The sequence below is a fragment of the Polypterus senegalus genome, chromosome 3 (genome assembly GCF_016835505.1).
Source record: "Polypterus senegalus isolate Bchr_013 chromosome 3, ASM1683550v1, whole genome shotgun sequence".
Taxonomy (NCBI): Eukaryota; Metazoa; Chordata; class Cladistia; order Polypteriformes; family Polypteridae; genus Polypterus; species Polypterus senegalus.
In genome coordinates this window covers 289,309,821-289,322,929 of record NC_053156.1, presented here as the reverse complement: position 1 = coordinate 289,322,929, position 13,109 = coordinate 289,309,821, and the positions used below count along the sequence as shown (strand labels likewise).

At 40.3% G+C, this 13,109-nt stretch overlaps 1 protein-coding gene across 1 annotated transcript in view; it reads left to right on the top strand.

Annotated features, from left to right (window-relative positions):
• The first annotated feature begins 3,385 nt into the window (after nucleotides 1–3,385).
• Nucleotides 3,386–13,109, top strand: part of nras (NRAS proto-oncogene, GTPase) — a 60,386-nt gene continuing 50,662 nt past the window's right edge. Inside the window, exon 1 of the mRNA XM_039749394.1 lies at nucleotides 3,386–3,576. The gene's annotated coding sequence lies outside the window, so the exon portion shown is untranslated. The remainder of the gene's footprint in view (nucleotides 3,577–13,109) is intronic.

Below are 13,109 nucleotides of genomic sequence, written 5' to 3'. Positions count from 1 at the left end.
TATACTTTGGTCTCCTAGGGAAGCAACTTGAGTTCAAACAACACAAGATTCCTGAATATATTTACTTATTTGGCTGTTGCTTTTATTCAGTGTGACTTAACATGTATGAGACAGTTGCTTAATTTCTTTTGGTTTACCAACTGGAGCACAAGCAGGTCAAGTAACTTGCTCATGGTCACATAGTGTCAGTAGTAGGATTTGAACCTACTACCTCAGGGCTTGAAGTCCAACACTTCATCCACTACACCACACTTGCCTGCCTTATCACAGGGCAAACCCTGGGCACACAGAAAGCTGTCATGGTGGCAAAACGGGATACCATCATGAAAAATCCCCACAATTCCCTGCAGCTCTATTGTCCACAGGCTCAGTCTTCCACAGAGTGCTAAGAAGTGCCTTTCAGAGTTTTTTCTGCTCACTGCTATGATGTTATTCAGTGCTTCCTAATGATGTTCAAGACAAACAACTTATACTCTTTAAAATGACTTGCATTCTTTTTGCTGTTTCTGCAGACTATATTATGTATAACCAGTAAAGGTGAACACACTTGACTTCGCATTCCTAGTTTTCATCCTCTTTCTCTTTACGTTTAGCATTCGTTTGCTCAGTGGTTGATGCGCTTGCTGCTTCCTGAACAGCTCTTCTTTTCTTCACCCTAGCAGCCTGCTTCTTCTCTTCTTTCGTCGGCATCTTTTTGCATTAAACCTGATTCAGTCAGCATTTGTGTTGCAATTACTTAGTACATTTTGTTCAGTTTTTCACTTAAGCTGGCACTTAAGTCTTCAATCTGCCTCAAGAATGATTTAAGATATGAAGAGGTAGGGGAAGTGATGGCAAAGGTAGTAGGGTTGAGAACGGTACCCGTACGCATGCGCTGTCCTGCTGGCCGCTGCCGAGAGTTAATTCTACAATAAAATAAAATAAAAATAAAAATAGGAATAACCTTGGAGGTCAATCATCACCCCGAAAGCAGATAGTAGAGGTCACGTAGTATATGCGTAACAAATTTCAGGTCAATAGTTCAAACGGTTTGTGAGCTACAGGTGATTTAAAATCCTGGACAGACAAACGGACAGCCACGGTAGCATATTATATATGAAGATTATTTATCTATTGATTGATTGAATTATTTGTCCATTGAGTCTGTATCTTTGTGTTTTATGTTTCTCATGCTACGTGCATCTAAATTTCCCCTTGGGATTAATAAAGTCTATCTACTCTAATTTTATTTAATCCAATATATATATAGTGCATTCAAAAAGTGTTCAGACCCAGGGCTGTCCTAATAACATCATAGACCCCCAGGCAAAGTAGTGTGCTGGGGCCTCTATTTTGATAGCAAAACAGAAACATACATTTTAGGAATCAGAAACATTGTGGGCCCCTGTGCTCCTGGGGCCCCCAGCCAGTGTCCATTGTGCCCATACATTAAGACGGCCCTGTGGACTCCTTCACTTTTTTCATTATGTTATGTGGCAGCCTTGAGCATGAAAAATAAATAGAAAAACATTATTTATTCTCTTATCAAGTGATACTAAAGTGAAAACAGAATTTAACATTTTTACAGATTCATTATATTTTAAAAACTATCTCATTCAGTCCTTTACTAAACATATGAAGTGAACATAAAACCCCAAGTGACCTTTGATAAACTGTGACATTCAGGTGTGTTAATAAAGCCTTTTGAAAGTGTAAAAAACTACAACTCCCAGAACATTCTGTCTCGCAAACCATAGACATACAGTATATAGATAGACTGCGCATTCACTGTGTTGCCCAGTCAACACGATACGTCAGTGCATCCGCCATATTGCGAGTGGCAAAAGTGCCATTTAAACTAATACAGGTAGACATGGAAACCAGGTTTTCTGATGAAAAAACAATGACGTTTAAAACAGCATCGTTTGGGTTTTCTGATGAAAAAACAATAATGTTTAAAACAGCATTGTTTACATACAACAGATTTTGGCGAAATTTAAATGCAATTATTTATATCAATTTTTACACTAATAATGGCCATTCTAAAACAATAATTATAATTATTATTAAATAATTCCTCCCATATAAGTAACATTTCTCGAACTGCCTTCTTCCATCTCCAAAACATTTCTAGGCTTCGTCCTGTTCTTACGCAACACAGTACTGAAGTATTGGTTAATGCCCGAGTCACCTCACGTATAGATTACTGTAATGCTGTTCTATCTGGCATCCCACAAAAACTTATCCATCGCTCACAACGTCTTTAAAATTCTGCTGCCTGGATAATAACCTGCTGTTCTAAATCCACTGAACATATCACATCGATTCTCTCTCAACTTCACTGGCTCCCTATTCACTACTGAATACAATACAAAATACCACTCTTAACATTTAAAGCTCTCCACAGCCTCACTGATCTCCTACAGACTGACACTCCTCTCGCTCACTCAGATCCTGTAATCTGAGAGTATTCAGTCTGGCAATATGGTGCAGGCTTAGTTTGTGGAAGACAGACAGAACTAAAGACATGAGCATAAAATGATCGTTGTCAATTTCAAACTGTGTTTCCTCGTTGTGCTCCTTGAGAAAAAACACATCATCAACCAATCTCAGCCTGAACAAACTGATTGATCAAAGATACACTGACAGCTTGCCCTAATGTTGACTGTCGGATAACACGCTCAGCTACTTTGACCACCTTGACTGGACCCTCAGAAGGAATCATCAAACCTCCTTTGTTTTTTTAATGTGAACAAGTGGTAGCTTTGATCATATGATGCCGGTACAGCATCTGTTACCAAACTAGCATGGCACACATCACTGACCAGCTTTTTAGCTGTTAACAGCTAACAACAGTCAACATAGTTAGTGGCTAAATACGTTTAGCCAAAATGTTGTTTGGAGGCTCACTTGAGCACATAAATGCATAGCTTTGCTATCTTAGCCTGGCATAGCTAAAATTAAGATTATAAAATGGGATTTTCTAATGGCCAAATATAACCAAAACAATTGTTCATCTTTGCTTATTAAATGTAATCCCCCGGGATCAGGTTTGGAGCGTACAGCGGTTTGTACAATCCCAAACAACACGTGCATGAGGCATCGTTATCCATTACTTCACTCCACAGCCGTGCCACTCGCAATATGGCGGCGACGTTGACGTACGATGCTTCTGGACATGCGGCATCTAGTAATTCTATGTCTATGTCGCAAACGACTCTAGCGTGAATTAAGCGGTAACATCATTGTACTTTGAAAAAAGCATGAAAAAGATATTTTCTAAAATGAAAAACCTACTCCAAAAATACGAGTTGAATAAAAAAATAAATAAACAAAAACTATTATTCGACTGTTTCGCGACTAGAAGAAAAGGCGAGAACGGGACAGCCACGTGACGTCACTCTAGGTGTGCCCTTTGCAAGACAGGAAGTTTCATTTGAACAAGTCTAGCTTTTTCAGTTGCCGTTTAATTTATTTGATTTTAATATCCATATTTTATTCTCACTTATTGGACTAATGTCGGGTTCATCTGGGGCTGAAGTTCCTACCTCTCAATATTTAAGGAATTGTCTTTGAGCGGAGCTGAGACTGAGTGAGGTGAGTTGGGCGTATGGTGTCGGGTGGGAGTCCGTTGAGTAATGCGGCTTCTCGATGATTGTGCGATGTACTTCGTTTTCACACTTAGGTTACATATAGGGACGTGAGCGAGAATAAATTTTAAATTGGCTGCTGAGACGAGTGAGTATGCCTTGGTGACGGATCCCGTGTTTTCTCCGTTTTTTGAAAGGATTAATGTTTTTCGTGTGACTGGCAACTTTTCTGCACCGTTCTTGATTGGAGTGTTTTTTTTTTTTTGTTAAACATTCGACAAGGACTCATGTTTGTTAGCATTCCATCTTCCTGGGTTATTTGTTACCACCAAGTGACTGTTGCATGTCCCCTGTCGTTCTTCCCGTCCCGTTCCTGTCTCTCCCCGTCCTGTGGCTCTCCCCATCACTCGTACCCTCGCACTTCATATGTACGCCACTTCGTGAGGCAGTGCGGTGCCATTTTCAGGGAGAGGTCTTTAAAAAGTAATGTATTCATTAGTTAAATTGTTACTTTTCTACAGTACATGCACCGATTAGGTGGTTTAAAGCGGTCCTGGCGCAACTGGAAGCCGGAAGCAAACTTAATATTATATATCGTTTCATCTTATTCGTAAATAGTTCAGAGTAGGATTTACTCTTCATTTTTGAATCGTGCAAATTCGCAGATTGAGAGTAAATGTAACGCCTGTGCATAAACGTTTAGATTAATTCAATAAAAACATCTTGTAGTAAAATATCAGGGTTAAAATGTATTACAAGAAGTGATCATAAGCGATTTATAGAGGGACAATGACTATGCAATGAGGTAACAACAAAAACAAAAGACTGCTAAACAGTCAAACACAAGCGCACGTGTTGTAATACAGCAAACCGTGTATATCAGGGCGCTAATGTATGGTCCTGGAGGTCCACAGTGGCTGCAGGCGTTCACTTTAACCAATTTCTTAATTACAACCCATTTATATAACTTTCTTTCTTTCTCACAATTCAAAACCCATAATTGAATTTGTTTTAAACAACTGCATTTTGGTTTTAATTGTTGCCAGTTACATAACCAGTGCAAATGGCAAAGGAGCCTCCAGCTAACATCTTTCTTTTAAACCTGTATACATACACCATGAAGTACCTGTGTTAATAAAATGTTTTGAAATCAACAAGAGAGAAGGGAATCGCCCGAAAACATGGATGAAGTTCTCACAAAACAAAGACATTTCAGTTTTTGTCTTGGATAAATAAAAGCACTAACAAACCATACAGTTAAATACCAAGTTTCATTATCCGTTAGGCCTTGCTTCTAATTACAAAACTGGTTGGAACGAAAACCTGCAGCCATTGTGGACTTCCAGGACTGTAATTGAGCACTCCTGGTGTATGTGTTATATATTATTAATATATATGTATTATTTTGCCCTGCGGTGGGGTGGCGCCCTGCCCGATTTTGTTTCCTGCCTTGCACCCTGTGTTGGCTGGGATTGGCTCCAGCAGACCCCCCGTGACCCTGTGGTTTGGATGTAGCGGGATGGATGGACGATTTGTATTTTTTTTATTTTGTATTTTTATCAGTTGTTCTGAGCTGACATACAAGCGTGAATTTAATTGTATTATGTACACATGATGATAAAATTGACTTGAATCTTGACGCAAATAATAATTTTAAACTGCTACAAATTAATAAGAAAAGTCTTAGATAACTAGATCATAAAAAGAGCCAAATTTTAAAAGGCAAGAAAAAGAGCAGAAAATAATGTCTCACTTGCTACATTTCCTTAAAAGAATTATCAAACCCATTTTGTTATTTCTGTATTGACACAAAATTTGCAGAAACTGAAATAAGAGCTTGTTTAAGAATAAAGGCAGGAGTTCTGATAAAAGGAGAAGGTGGTTGGGATGAGCAGTTGTAGTTAAGTTTGTTTGCAGGACTGAAATTTGATGATTTTTTTTTTTTGTATTTTTATCAGTTGTTCTGAGCTGACATACAAGCGTGAATTTAATTGTATTATGTACACATGATGATAAAATTGACTTGAATCTTGACGCAAATAATACTTTTAAACTATAGGCACTTTTATTGTCTCATCCCCTACCATGTACAGATGAGTGAAAACCTTATGTGTAATTTCCACATTATTGAAGCAATATTCATTTTAGTGCAAGTTTACAGAATACACTGTTGGGGTTCCCATGTTCAAACCTGCTGTTCGGCAAATAAATGGTTCAGTCTTTCTTCTAAAAGATCCAATTGTTTAATTAGTCCTTTTCTTGGATTGCATTCAGAAATATGTGCTAGTATGTAAGAAAAGTTTTGAAATTTTGCTTTTTTTTTGCCATAGCTTTAAAACTTTTCTTTTACTGTATTTTTTCATCCACTTTTACCTTCTTAGTTATATCTGAGTATGAAGAGTTAGTGATGAGTGCAGCAATGGGTGCAAATGACACTGAATACTAATGGGGGAAATAGCTACTTCAGTATGAATTCATTTGTGAACCAATTAATAAGAAAAGTCTTAGATAACTAGAACATAAAAAGAGCCAAATTTTAAAAGGCAAGAAAAAGAGCACTTGCTACATTTCCTTAAAAGAATTATCAAACCCATTTTGTTATTTCTGTATTGACACAAAATTTGCAGAAACTGTGAAATAAGAGCTTGTTTAAGAATAAAGGCAGGAGTTCTGATAAAAGGAGAAGGTGGTTGGGATGAGCAGTTGTAGTTAAGTTTGTTTGCAGGACTGGAATTTGAGGGCTATGTAGTTCAGTCTTTTACTACTAATTCACACACAAATCAATGTAACTTTGAAGTAGTTGCTCTGCTTTAACATGCAATGTCATTTGCACTAATATCTGCGCAACACTGATCATCAGTATTTGTATACAATTTAAGGAGCAAACACCAGAGAGATAAGGTGAGTTGAAATAACTTGATTTTTTTTTTATCATGTTTATTAAAAGTGTGACAAAGAAAACACATTTCTGAGTTTCTTTAAAATGCATATATCCTAGTAGAGCAATTCGCTGAAGACAGACTAAGACAAGAGGAAGGGTCAGCTAAACAATTAGACTGGTTAGATGCGAGAGTGACCCATTGATTTGTGAAACTGGTTGGAATGAAAGCTTGTAGCCAAGGCAGTACATCAGGACTGAACTTGGGAGTCTCTGCCATATATGTATCCATTACATAAATACATTTTAAATATCAATTCATTAGTCACAAATTGTACAAACTAAACTCGTGTAGTTATTTACTTTTTATAATTGACAATTTATACCCTGCATACTAATGACACAAATAGCTGTTGTACAGGTGAATGTAGAAATGAAAGTACAGCAGCATAAATGTTGGGGCTGGCAGGGTGCTGATAATGATATGCCAATTTCAGTATCTTAACAGCTTGATGAAGTAGCTGCTTCATAGTTTGCTGCTCCGAGACTCGAAGTTATGGTATTGTCTGCCAGAAAATAGCAGTATGAACATATCAGGACTCTGATGGCTGGTGTCATTGATGAGTTTCCTGACTTTCTCTAAACACAGCCTAAGATGCATGTCTTGTAGGTTAGGAGTGTCACTTCTAGTAATTTGATGGGCAGAACACACTACCCTGCTCAAGACTTTTTCAATTAAGGGCAGTGCAGTTTCCTTACCAGCCAGCGATGCAACTATACTGCTCAAAAGAATTAAAGGAACACTTTTAATCAGAGTATAGCATAAAGTCAATGAAACTTATGGGATATTAATCTGGTCAGTTAAGTAGCAGAGGGGGTTGTTAATCAGTTTCAGCTGCTGTGGTGTTAATGAAATTAACAACAGATGCACTAGAGGGGCAACAATGAGATGACCCCAAAACAGGAATGGTTTAACAGGTGGAGGCCACTGACATTTTTCCCTCCTCATCTTTTCTGACTGTTTCTTCACTAGTTTTGCATTTGGCTACAGTCAGTGTCACTACTGGTAGCATGAGGCGATACCTGGACCCTACAGAGGTTGCACAGGTAGTCCAACTTCTCCAGGATGGCACATCAATACGTGTCATTGCCAGAAGGTTTGCTGTGTCTCCTGCACAGTCTCAAGGGCATGGAGGAGATTCTAGGAGACAAGCAGTTACTCTAGGAGAGCTGGAGAGGGCCATAGAAGGTCCATAACCCATCAGCAGGACCAGTATCTGCTCCTTTGGGCAAGGAGGAACAGGATGAACACTGCCAGAGCCCTACAAAATGACCTCCAGCAGGCCACTGGTGTGAATGTCTCTGACCAAACAACCAGAAAGACTTCATGAGGGTAACCCAAGGGCCCCATGTCCTCTAATGGGCCCTGAGCTCACTGCCCAGCAGCATGCAGCTCGATTGGCATTCGCCATAGAATACCAGAATTGGCAGATGCACCACTGGTGCCCTGTGCTTTTACAGATGAGAGCAGGTTCACCCTGAGCACGTGACAGACATGAAAGGGTCTGGAGAAGCCATGGAGAACATTATGCTGCCTGTAACATCATTCAGCATGAGCAGTTTGGTGGTGGGTTAATGATTGTCTGGGGAGGCATATCCATGGAGGGTCACACAGACCGCTACAGGCTTGACAAAGGCACCTTGGCTGCCATTAGGTATCAGGATGAAATCATTGGACCCATTGTCAGACCCTATGCTGGTACAGTGGTTCCTGGTGCACGACAATTCCTGGCCTCATGTGGCGAGAGTATGCAGGCAGTTCCTGGAGGATGAAGGAATTGATACCATTGACTGGCCACCACACTTTCCTGACCTAAATCCAACAGAACACCTCTGGGACATTATGTTTTGGTCCATCCAATGCCACCAGGTTGCACCTCAGACTGTCCAGGAGCTCAGTGATGCCCTGGTCCAGATCTGGGAGGAGATCCCCCACAACACCATCTGTCATCTCATTAGAAGCATGCACCGATGTTGTCAGGCATGTATACAAGAACACAGGGGCCATACAAACTACTGCGTACAATTTTGAGTTGCTGCAATTAAATTTTGGCAAAATGGACTAGCCTGCCACATAATTTTTTCACTCTGATTTTTGGGGCGTCTTTGAATTCAGGGCTCTGTAGGTTGATCATTTTCATTTCCATCAAACGATGTGGCATCCTTTCGTTCCTAACACATTACCCAGTCTATATCAGTATAGATATCCAGGAGGATTTCTTTTTCCCATTGAGATCTGATGTGTTTTCAAAGTGTTCCTTTATTTTTTTTTGAGCAGTTTAGTTATGATGCTTTCATTGTTGCAGGTGTAAAATGAACTAAGGGTTTGCAAGCTCAAGCCAAATATCTTCAGCCACCAGAGATTAAAAAGGTGGTGGTGTGCTTTTTTCACCACCTTTTTTTAGTGTGAATGTGAGGTCTTTGGTGATATGCACACCAAAGGGACTTAAAAATGCCTTTCCTCTCCACAATAGTCCCATTGATGGTGACAGGGAAGTGTATGCCTCCTCGCTTCCCCACTGTTGCCTCTTTGGTCTTGGCCACATTGAAGCAAAGGCCATTTTGTGGCACTATTGTGTCAGGACTCTGTTTTCCTCACTGTCACCATTGTAAATAAGACCCATCACCTTTGTGTCATCCTGCTTTGCTGAGAGTGAGTATAGAGGAAGTGATGACACCCAGTCGGACCATGACGCCGATCTGACAGGAAGTTCAAGATTCAGCTGCACGCAGTCATTCAAAACCAAAGCTCTGCGAATGCTGTAAAGCTTAGTGGGGGTTACAGTATTAAACGCTGAGCTGTATTCTACAAACGGCATTTTCACGTAGATGTCTCTTTTGACCCAGTAGGAGAGGGTGGTGTGTAATGTTGCCGCAGTTCCATCAGTAGTGGATCTGTTCTGACAATAGGTAAATTGTGGTAGGTCTAATGTGGGAGGGGACATGGAGCAGATAATCTCAAAACATTTACTTACAATGGGATTTAGAGCAACAGGTTTCTAATCATTTAAACATACTACTTGAGTGACTTTTTCAGAGATAATAATGGACATTTCAAAGTGTGCAGAGTTAACTGACAGAGAGAAAGTGCTTGGAAATATCCATGAATGCTCCAGCCAGTTGCTGTATACATGCTGTGAGAACATGGTCAGAGAATGCTGTGTTATTGAATTTTTCAACATAGAAATTCATAATCAGAATCTGTTGGGGGAAATCCACAATAAAAGTTGACTGAGGCGAACATACCAGTTGACTGCAGTGTCCTTTGTGGTCTGACTGTTATCTCCTCCAATTGCTGTAGGATCTTGCAGATGTTTGAAGGCTTAGCAGTTTAGGTAGGGCCACAGATGAAAAGCTCCAGGGTTGAGCAGGTCTGCAGCTTTTCCGGGGTCAGTTGTAGGGTCTGAAACACCAGTGTCTGACAACACTTTTTGTAACTTAAGATTGTTTTGTTTATAAGATAAATAATTTTGGGTATAACTATCAACTTTACCACATTCTTTTCTAAAAATCTTGAAGCAAACATGAATATGAATGCAGATTAGTGGACCAGTCGCATTTTAACTACCCTTCCATAAATTCAGACTTTCTGACAAATTTTTCTTTTTTTAGAGGTCTAAGGCGCCATTGTGAGGAGCCACACACTTGCAAAAGGAGCAACCCCTGAGGAGTAATGCATTTAATTCACATAAGCAAATCTTGAGGACAGTACAATTCATGTCTCATATGATGTTGGACTTTCCTTTTTGGAAGCTGGCTTTGATGAAGTCTCCTCCCAGGTGTTCTACATCTGCAGGAGGTGCCAGCTCATCTAGTACCTTGAGCTTGAGGTTGTTGAAATGAAGTGGGGTGGCTACCCATTGTTATAGTAAGGAATTATCAGATCCTCCCGTGGTGGTGTGCACCCCCAAAGTGGTGTGGGAGGAGACTCCAGATCAGAGAGGTTGAAACAGGTGGGTTACTGTCAGGCATAAGCGCAGAGCAAGAGGTGCACACTATCCAGGAGCTTCAAACCCAGAGACTGATGTTTCCAGCTGCTTTCACCATCTGAAAACCAGTACCCAAAAAAAAGTAGTGATAATGGGGCATAGTATAGAGAGCTTCCAGGTGCAATAATAGAAGACCAGCTTGGAATGGTGGATAGCCTATTGGCCTGGGTGGGGCGTGGATCCCGTTTTTTATCCATGTTGAAACAAATGTCATACATAAGGACGTGGGTTGTCCACTCCCAAGTCCAAATTTAAAGAGTTGGGTGACAAAATGAGGCACAGACCTGACTAGGTGGTCTTCTCTGAAGTTCGGCCTATGCCATGTACCAGTTCGGGTAAGACTGAGGTGATTAGAAGGCTTAATCTGTGGCTCAAATCTTGGTGTAAAAATAGAAGGACACAGGTTTATGGGATGTTTGGATCCCTTGAACAAATGGTACCTGTTCTGCTGTGTCGGTTTACATTTGAACGGTACAGGTCCCAATGTATTGTGGAAGCATGTGTGGGTTAATTTTTCATGGTTTAAACTAGAGAATGGGCGGGCAGAGAGTTTACAAAATGTCAGGTTTAGAACTTCACATAAAAGTAGTATAAATTTGAGTAGACAAGATAACTCTGATCTTGTCCACTAATAAAAAGCCAAAGTAAAGTAATATATTAAAAATTCTTTGCCTTAATGGTAAAAGTATGAAAAATGAAATATTGTATTTTGTATATTGTATTTATATACAATGCAATACAATTTATTTTTGTATTGCCCAAAAATCACAAAAGAAGTGTCGCAATGGGCTTTAACAGGCCCTGTCTCTTGACAGCCCCCAGCCTTGACTCTCTAAGAAGACAAAGAAAACTCCCATTTATATGTAACTGCACAAAACTTTGATATAACAGAAGTAACAGAAATCTGACTAAATATATTAGAAGTAACAGAAACCTGGTTAAGTAACAGAGATGGGGATGAGTCTAACATAGATGGGTTCATATTATTTAAGAAAGATGGGCAAAACCAAAAAAGTGTGTGAGTCCCCATTTATGTCAAACAGGATTTGAATGCAGGTGTTCACTTCAATTAGATTTCCAGACCAGACAGGTAGGAATAGGTGGGTCACGGTCGCAAGGCGTAAGGTAAAGGGTGCACACTGTCCGGGGGCATCAACCCCAGAATTAGAAGTGTCTAACCGTTATCATGTCCTGGCGGAGCTGGACGGTGACTCTGATAATTCTGAGGTGGTAGGCAGGGTTGAGGAGCCCCAACGGGCCACCTCAAAACCAGTTCCCAAAAAGAGAGAGGTAGTGATAGTTGGGGACTCAATCATTAGGGGAATTGGAAGCGCAGGTGTGCTCCAGAGAGAGAGAGTCTCGTACGGTGTGTTGCCTTCCGGGAGCACAGGTGGGAGACCTCCCTGGAAGGGTGGATAGGCTCTTGGCCAGAGCGGGGGTGGATCCAGTTGTCATTGTCCACGTTGGAACAAATGACATACATAAGGGTAGTCTGTCAGTTCTGCGATCCAAATTCAAAGAGTTAGGTACCAAGCTGAGGAGCAGAACTGACAAGGTAGTCTTCTCCGAAGTTCTGCCTGTGCCACGCGCCAGTCCAGGTAAGATTGAGGAGATTAGAAGGCTTAACGCGTGGCTCAAATCTTGGTGCAGGGTAGAAGGGTATAGGTTTATGGGGCATTGGGACTCCTTTTGGAACAGATGGGACCTGTTCCGCCGTGACGGGTTACATCTGAACCAGAGGGGCACCAATGTATTGGGGAGGCGTATGTGTAGGCTAGTCGAGGATTGTTTAAACTAGGGAATGGGGGCAGGGAGTTTAGGACAGGCCAGATTTAGATCTATACATGGAAGAACAAACAATGGTGTAGAAATAAAAATGCATAGTAATGTAAATTTTAAGCAAACACGTAAAGATAGAAGGATTAACACATTAAAAATAGCTTGCCTTAATGCTAGAAGTATCAAAAATAAGGTAAGTGAGTTGGAGTTGTATGTAGCAGAGCACAATTATGATATTATAGCAATAACGGAAACCTGGCTAAATAACAAAGATGGGGATGAGTGTAACATAGAGGGATACACATTTTTAGGAAGGATAGACAGAACAGAAAAGGAGGTGGGGTTGCTGTTTATGCCAAACAGGAATTAAATGTAAGTCATCTTCAGTTGGATGATGAGCCCCATCTTAGTGAGGACATGTGGCTTCACCTGGAAAATATTAGGGAAAAGGTCTCATTTTAGGAGTGTGTTATAGACCACCCAATTCAGACAGTAATTTCAACACACATCTTTTAGTAATATCAAAAGGCAAGTTTACAGGGGATATTATAGTCATGGGGACTTTAATTATCCAAATATTAACTGGGATAACCTTACAGATGGAGGAGCACAAGAGCAGGAGTTTTAGAAGTAATCGCGACTGTTTTTAACACAGCATGTTAAAGCACCAACAAGGGGTGAAGCCTGTCTGGATTTAGTATTCTGTAATAATCAGGATAGAATTGAGGGTGTAGAGGTGATTGAACCACTAGGGTCAAGTGACCATAATGTAATACAATTCTCAGTATTTTGTAAGAGTACAGATGCAAAGACTAAAATTGTTAAGTTGAACTT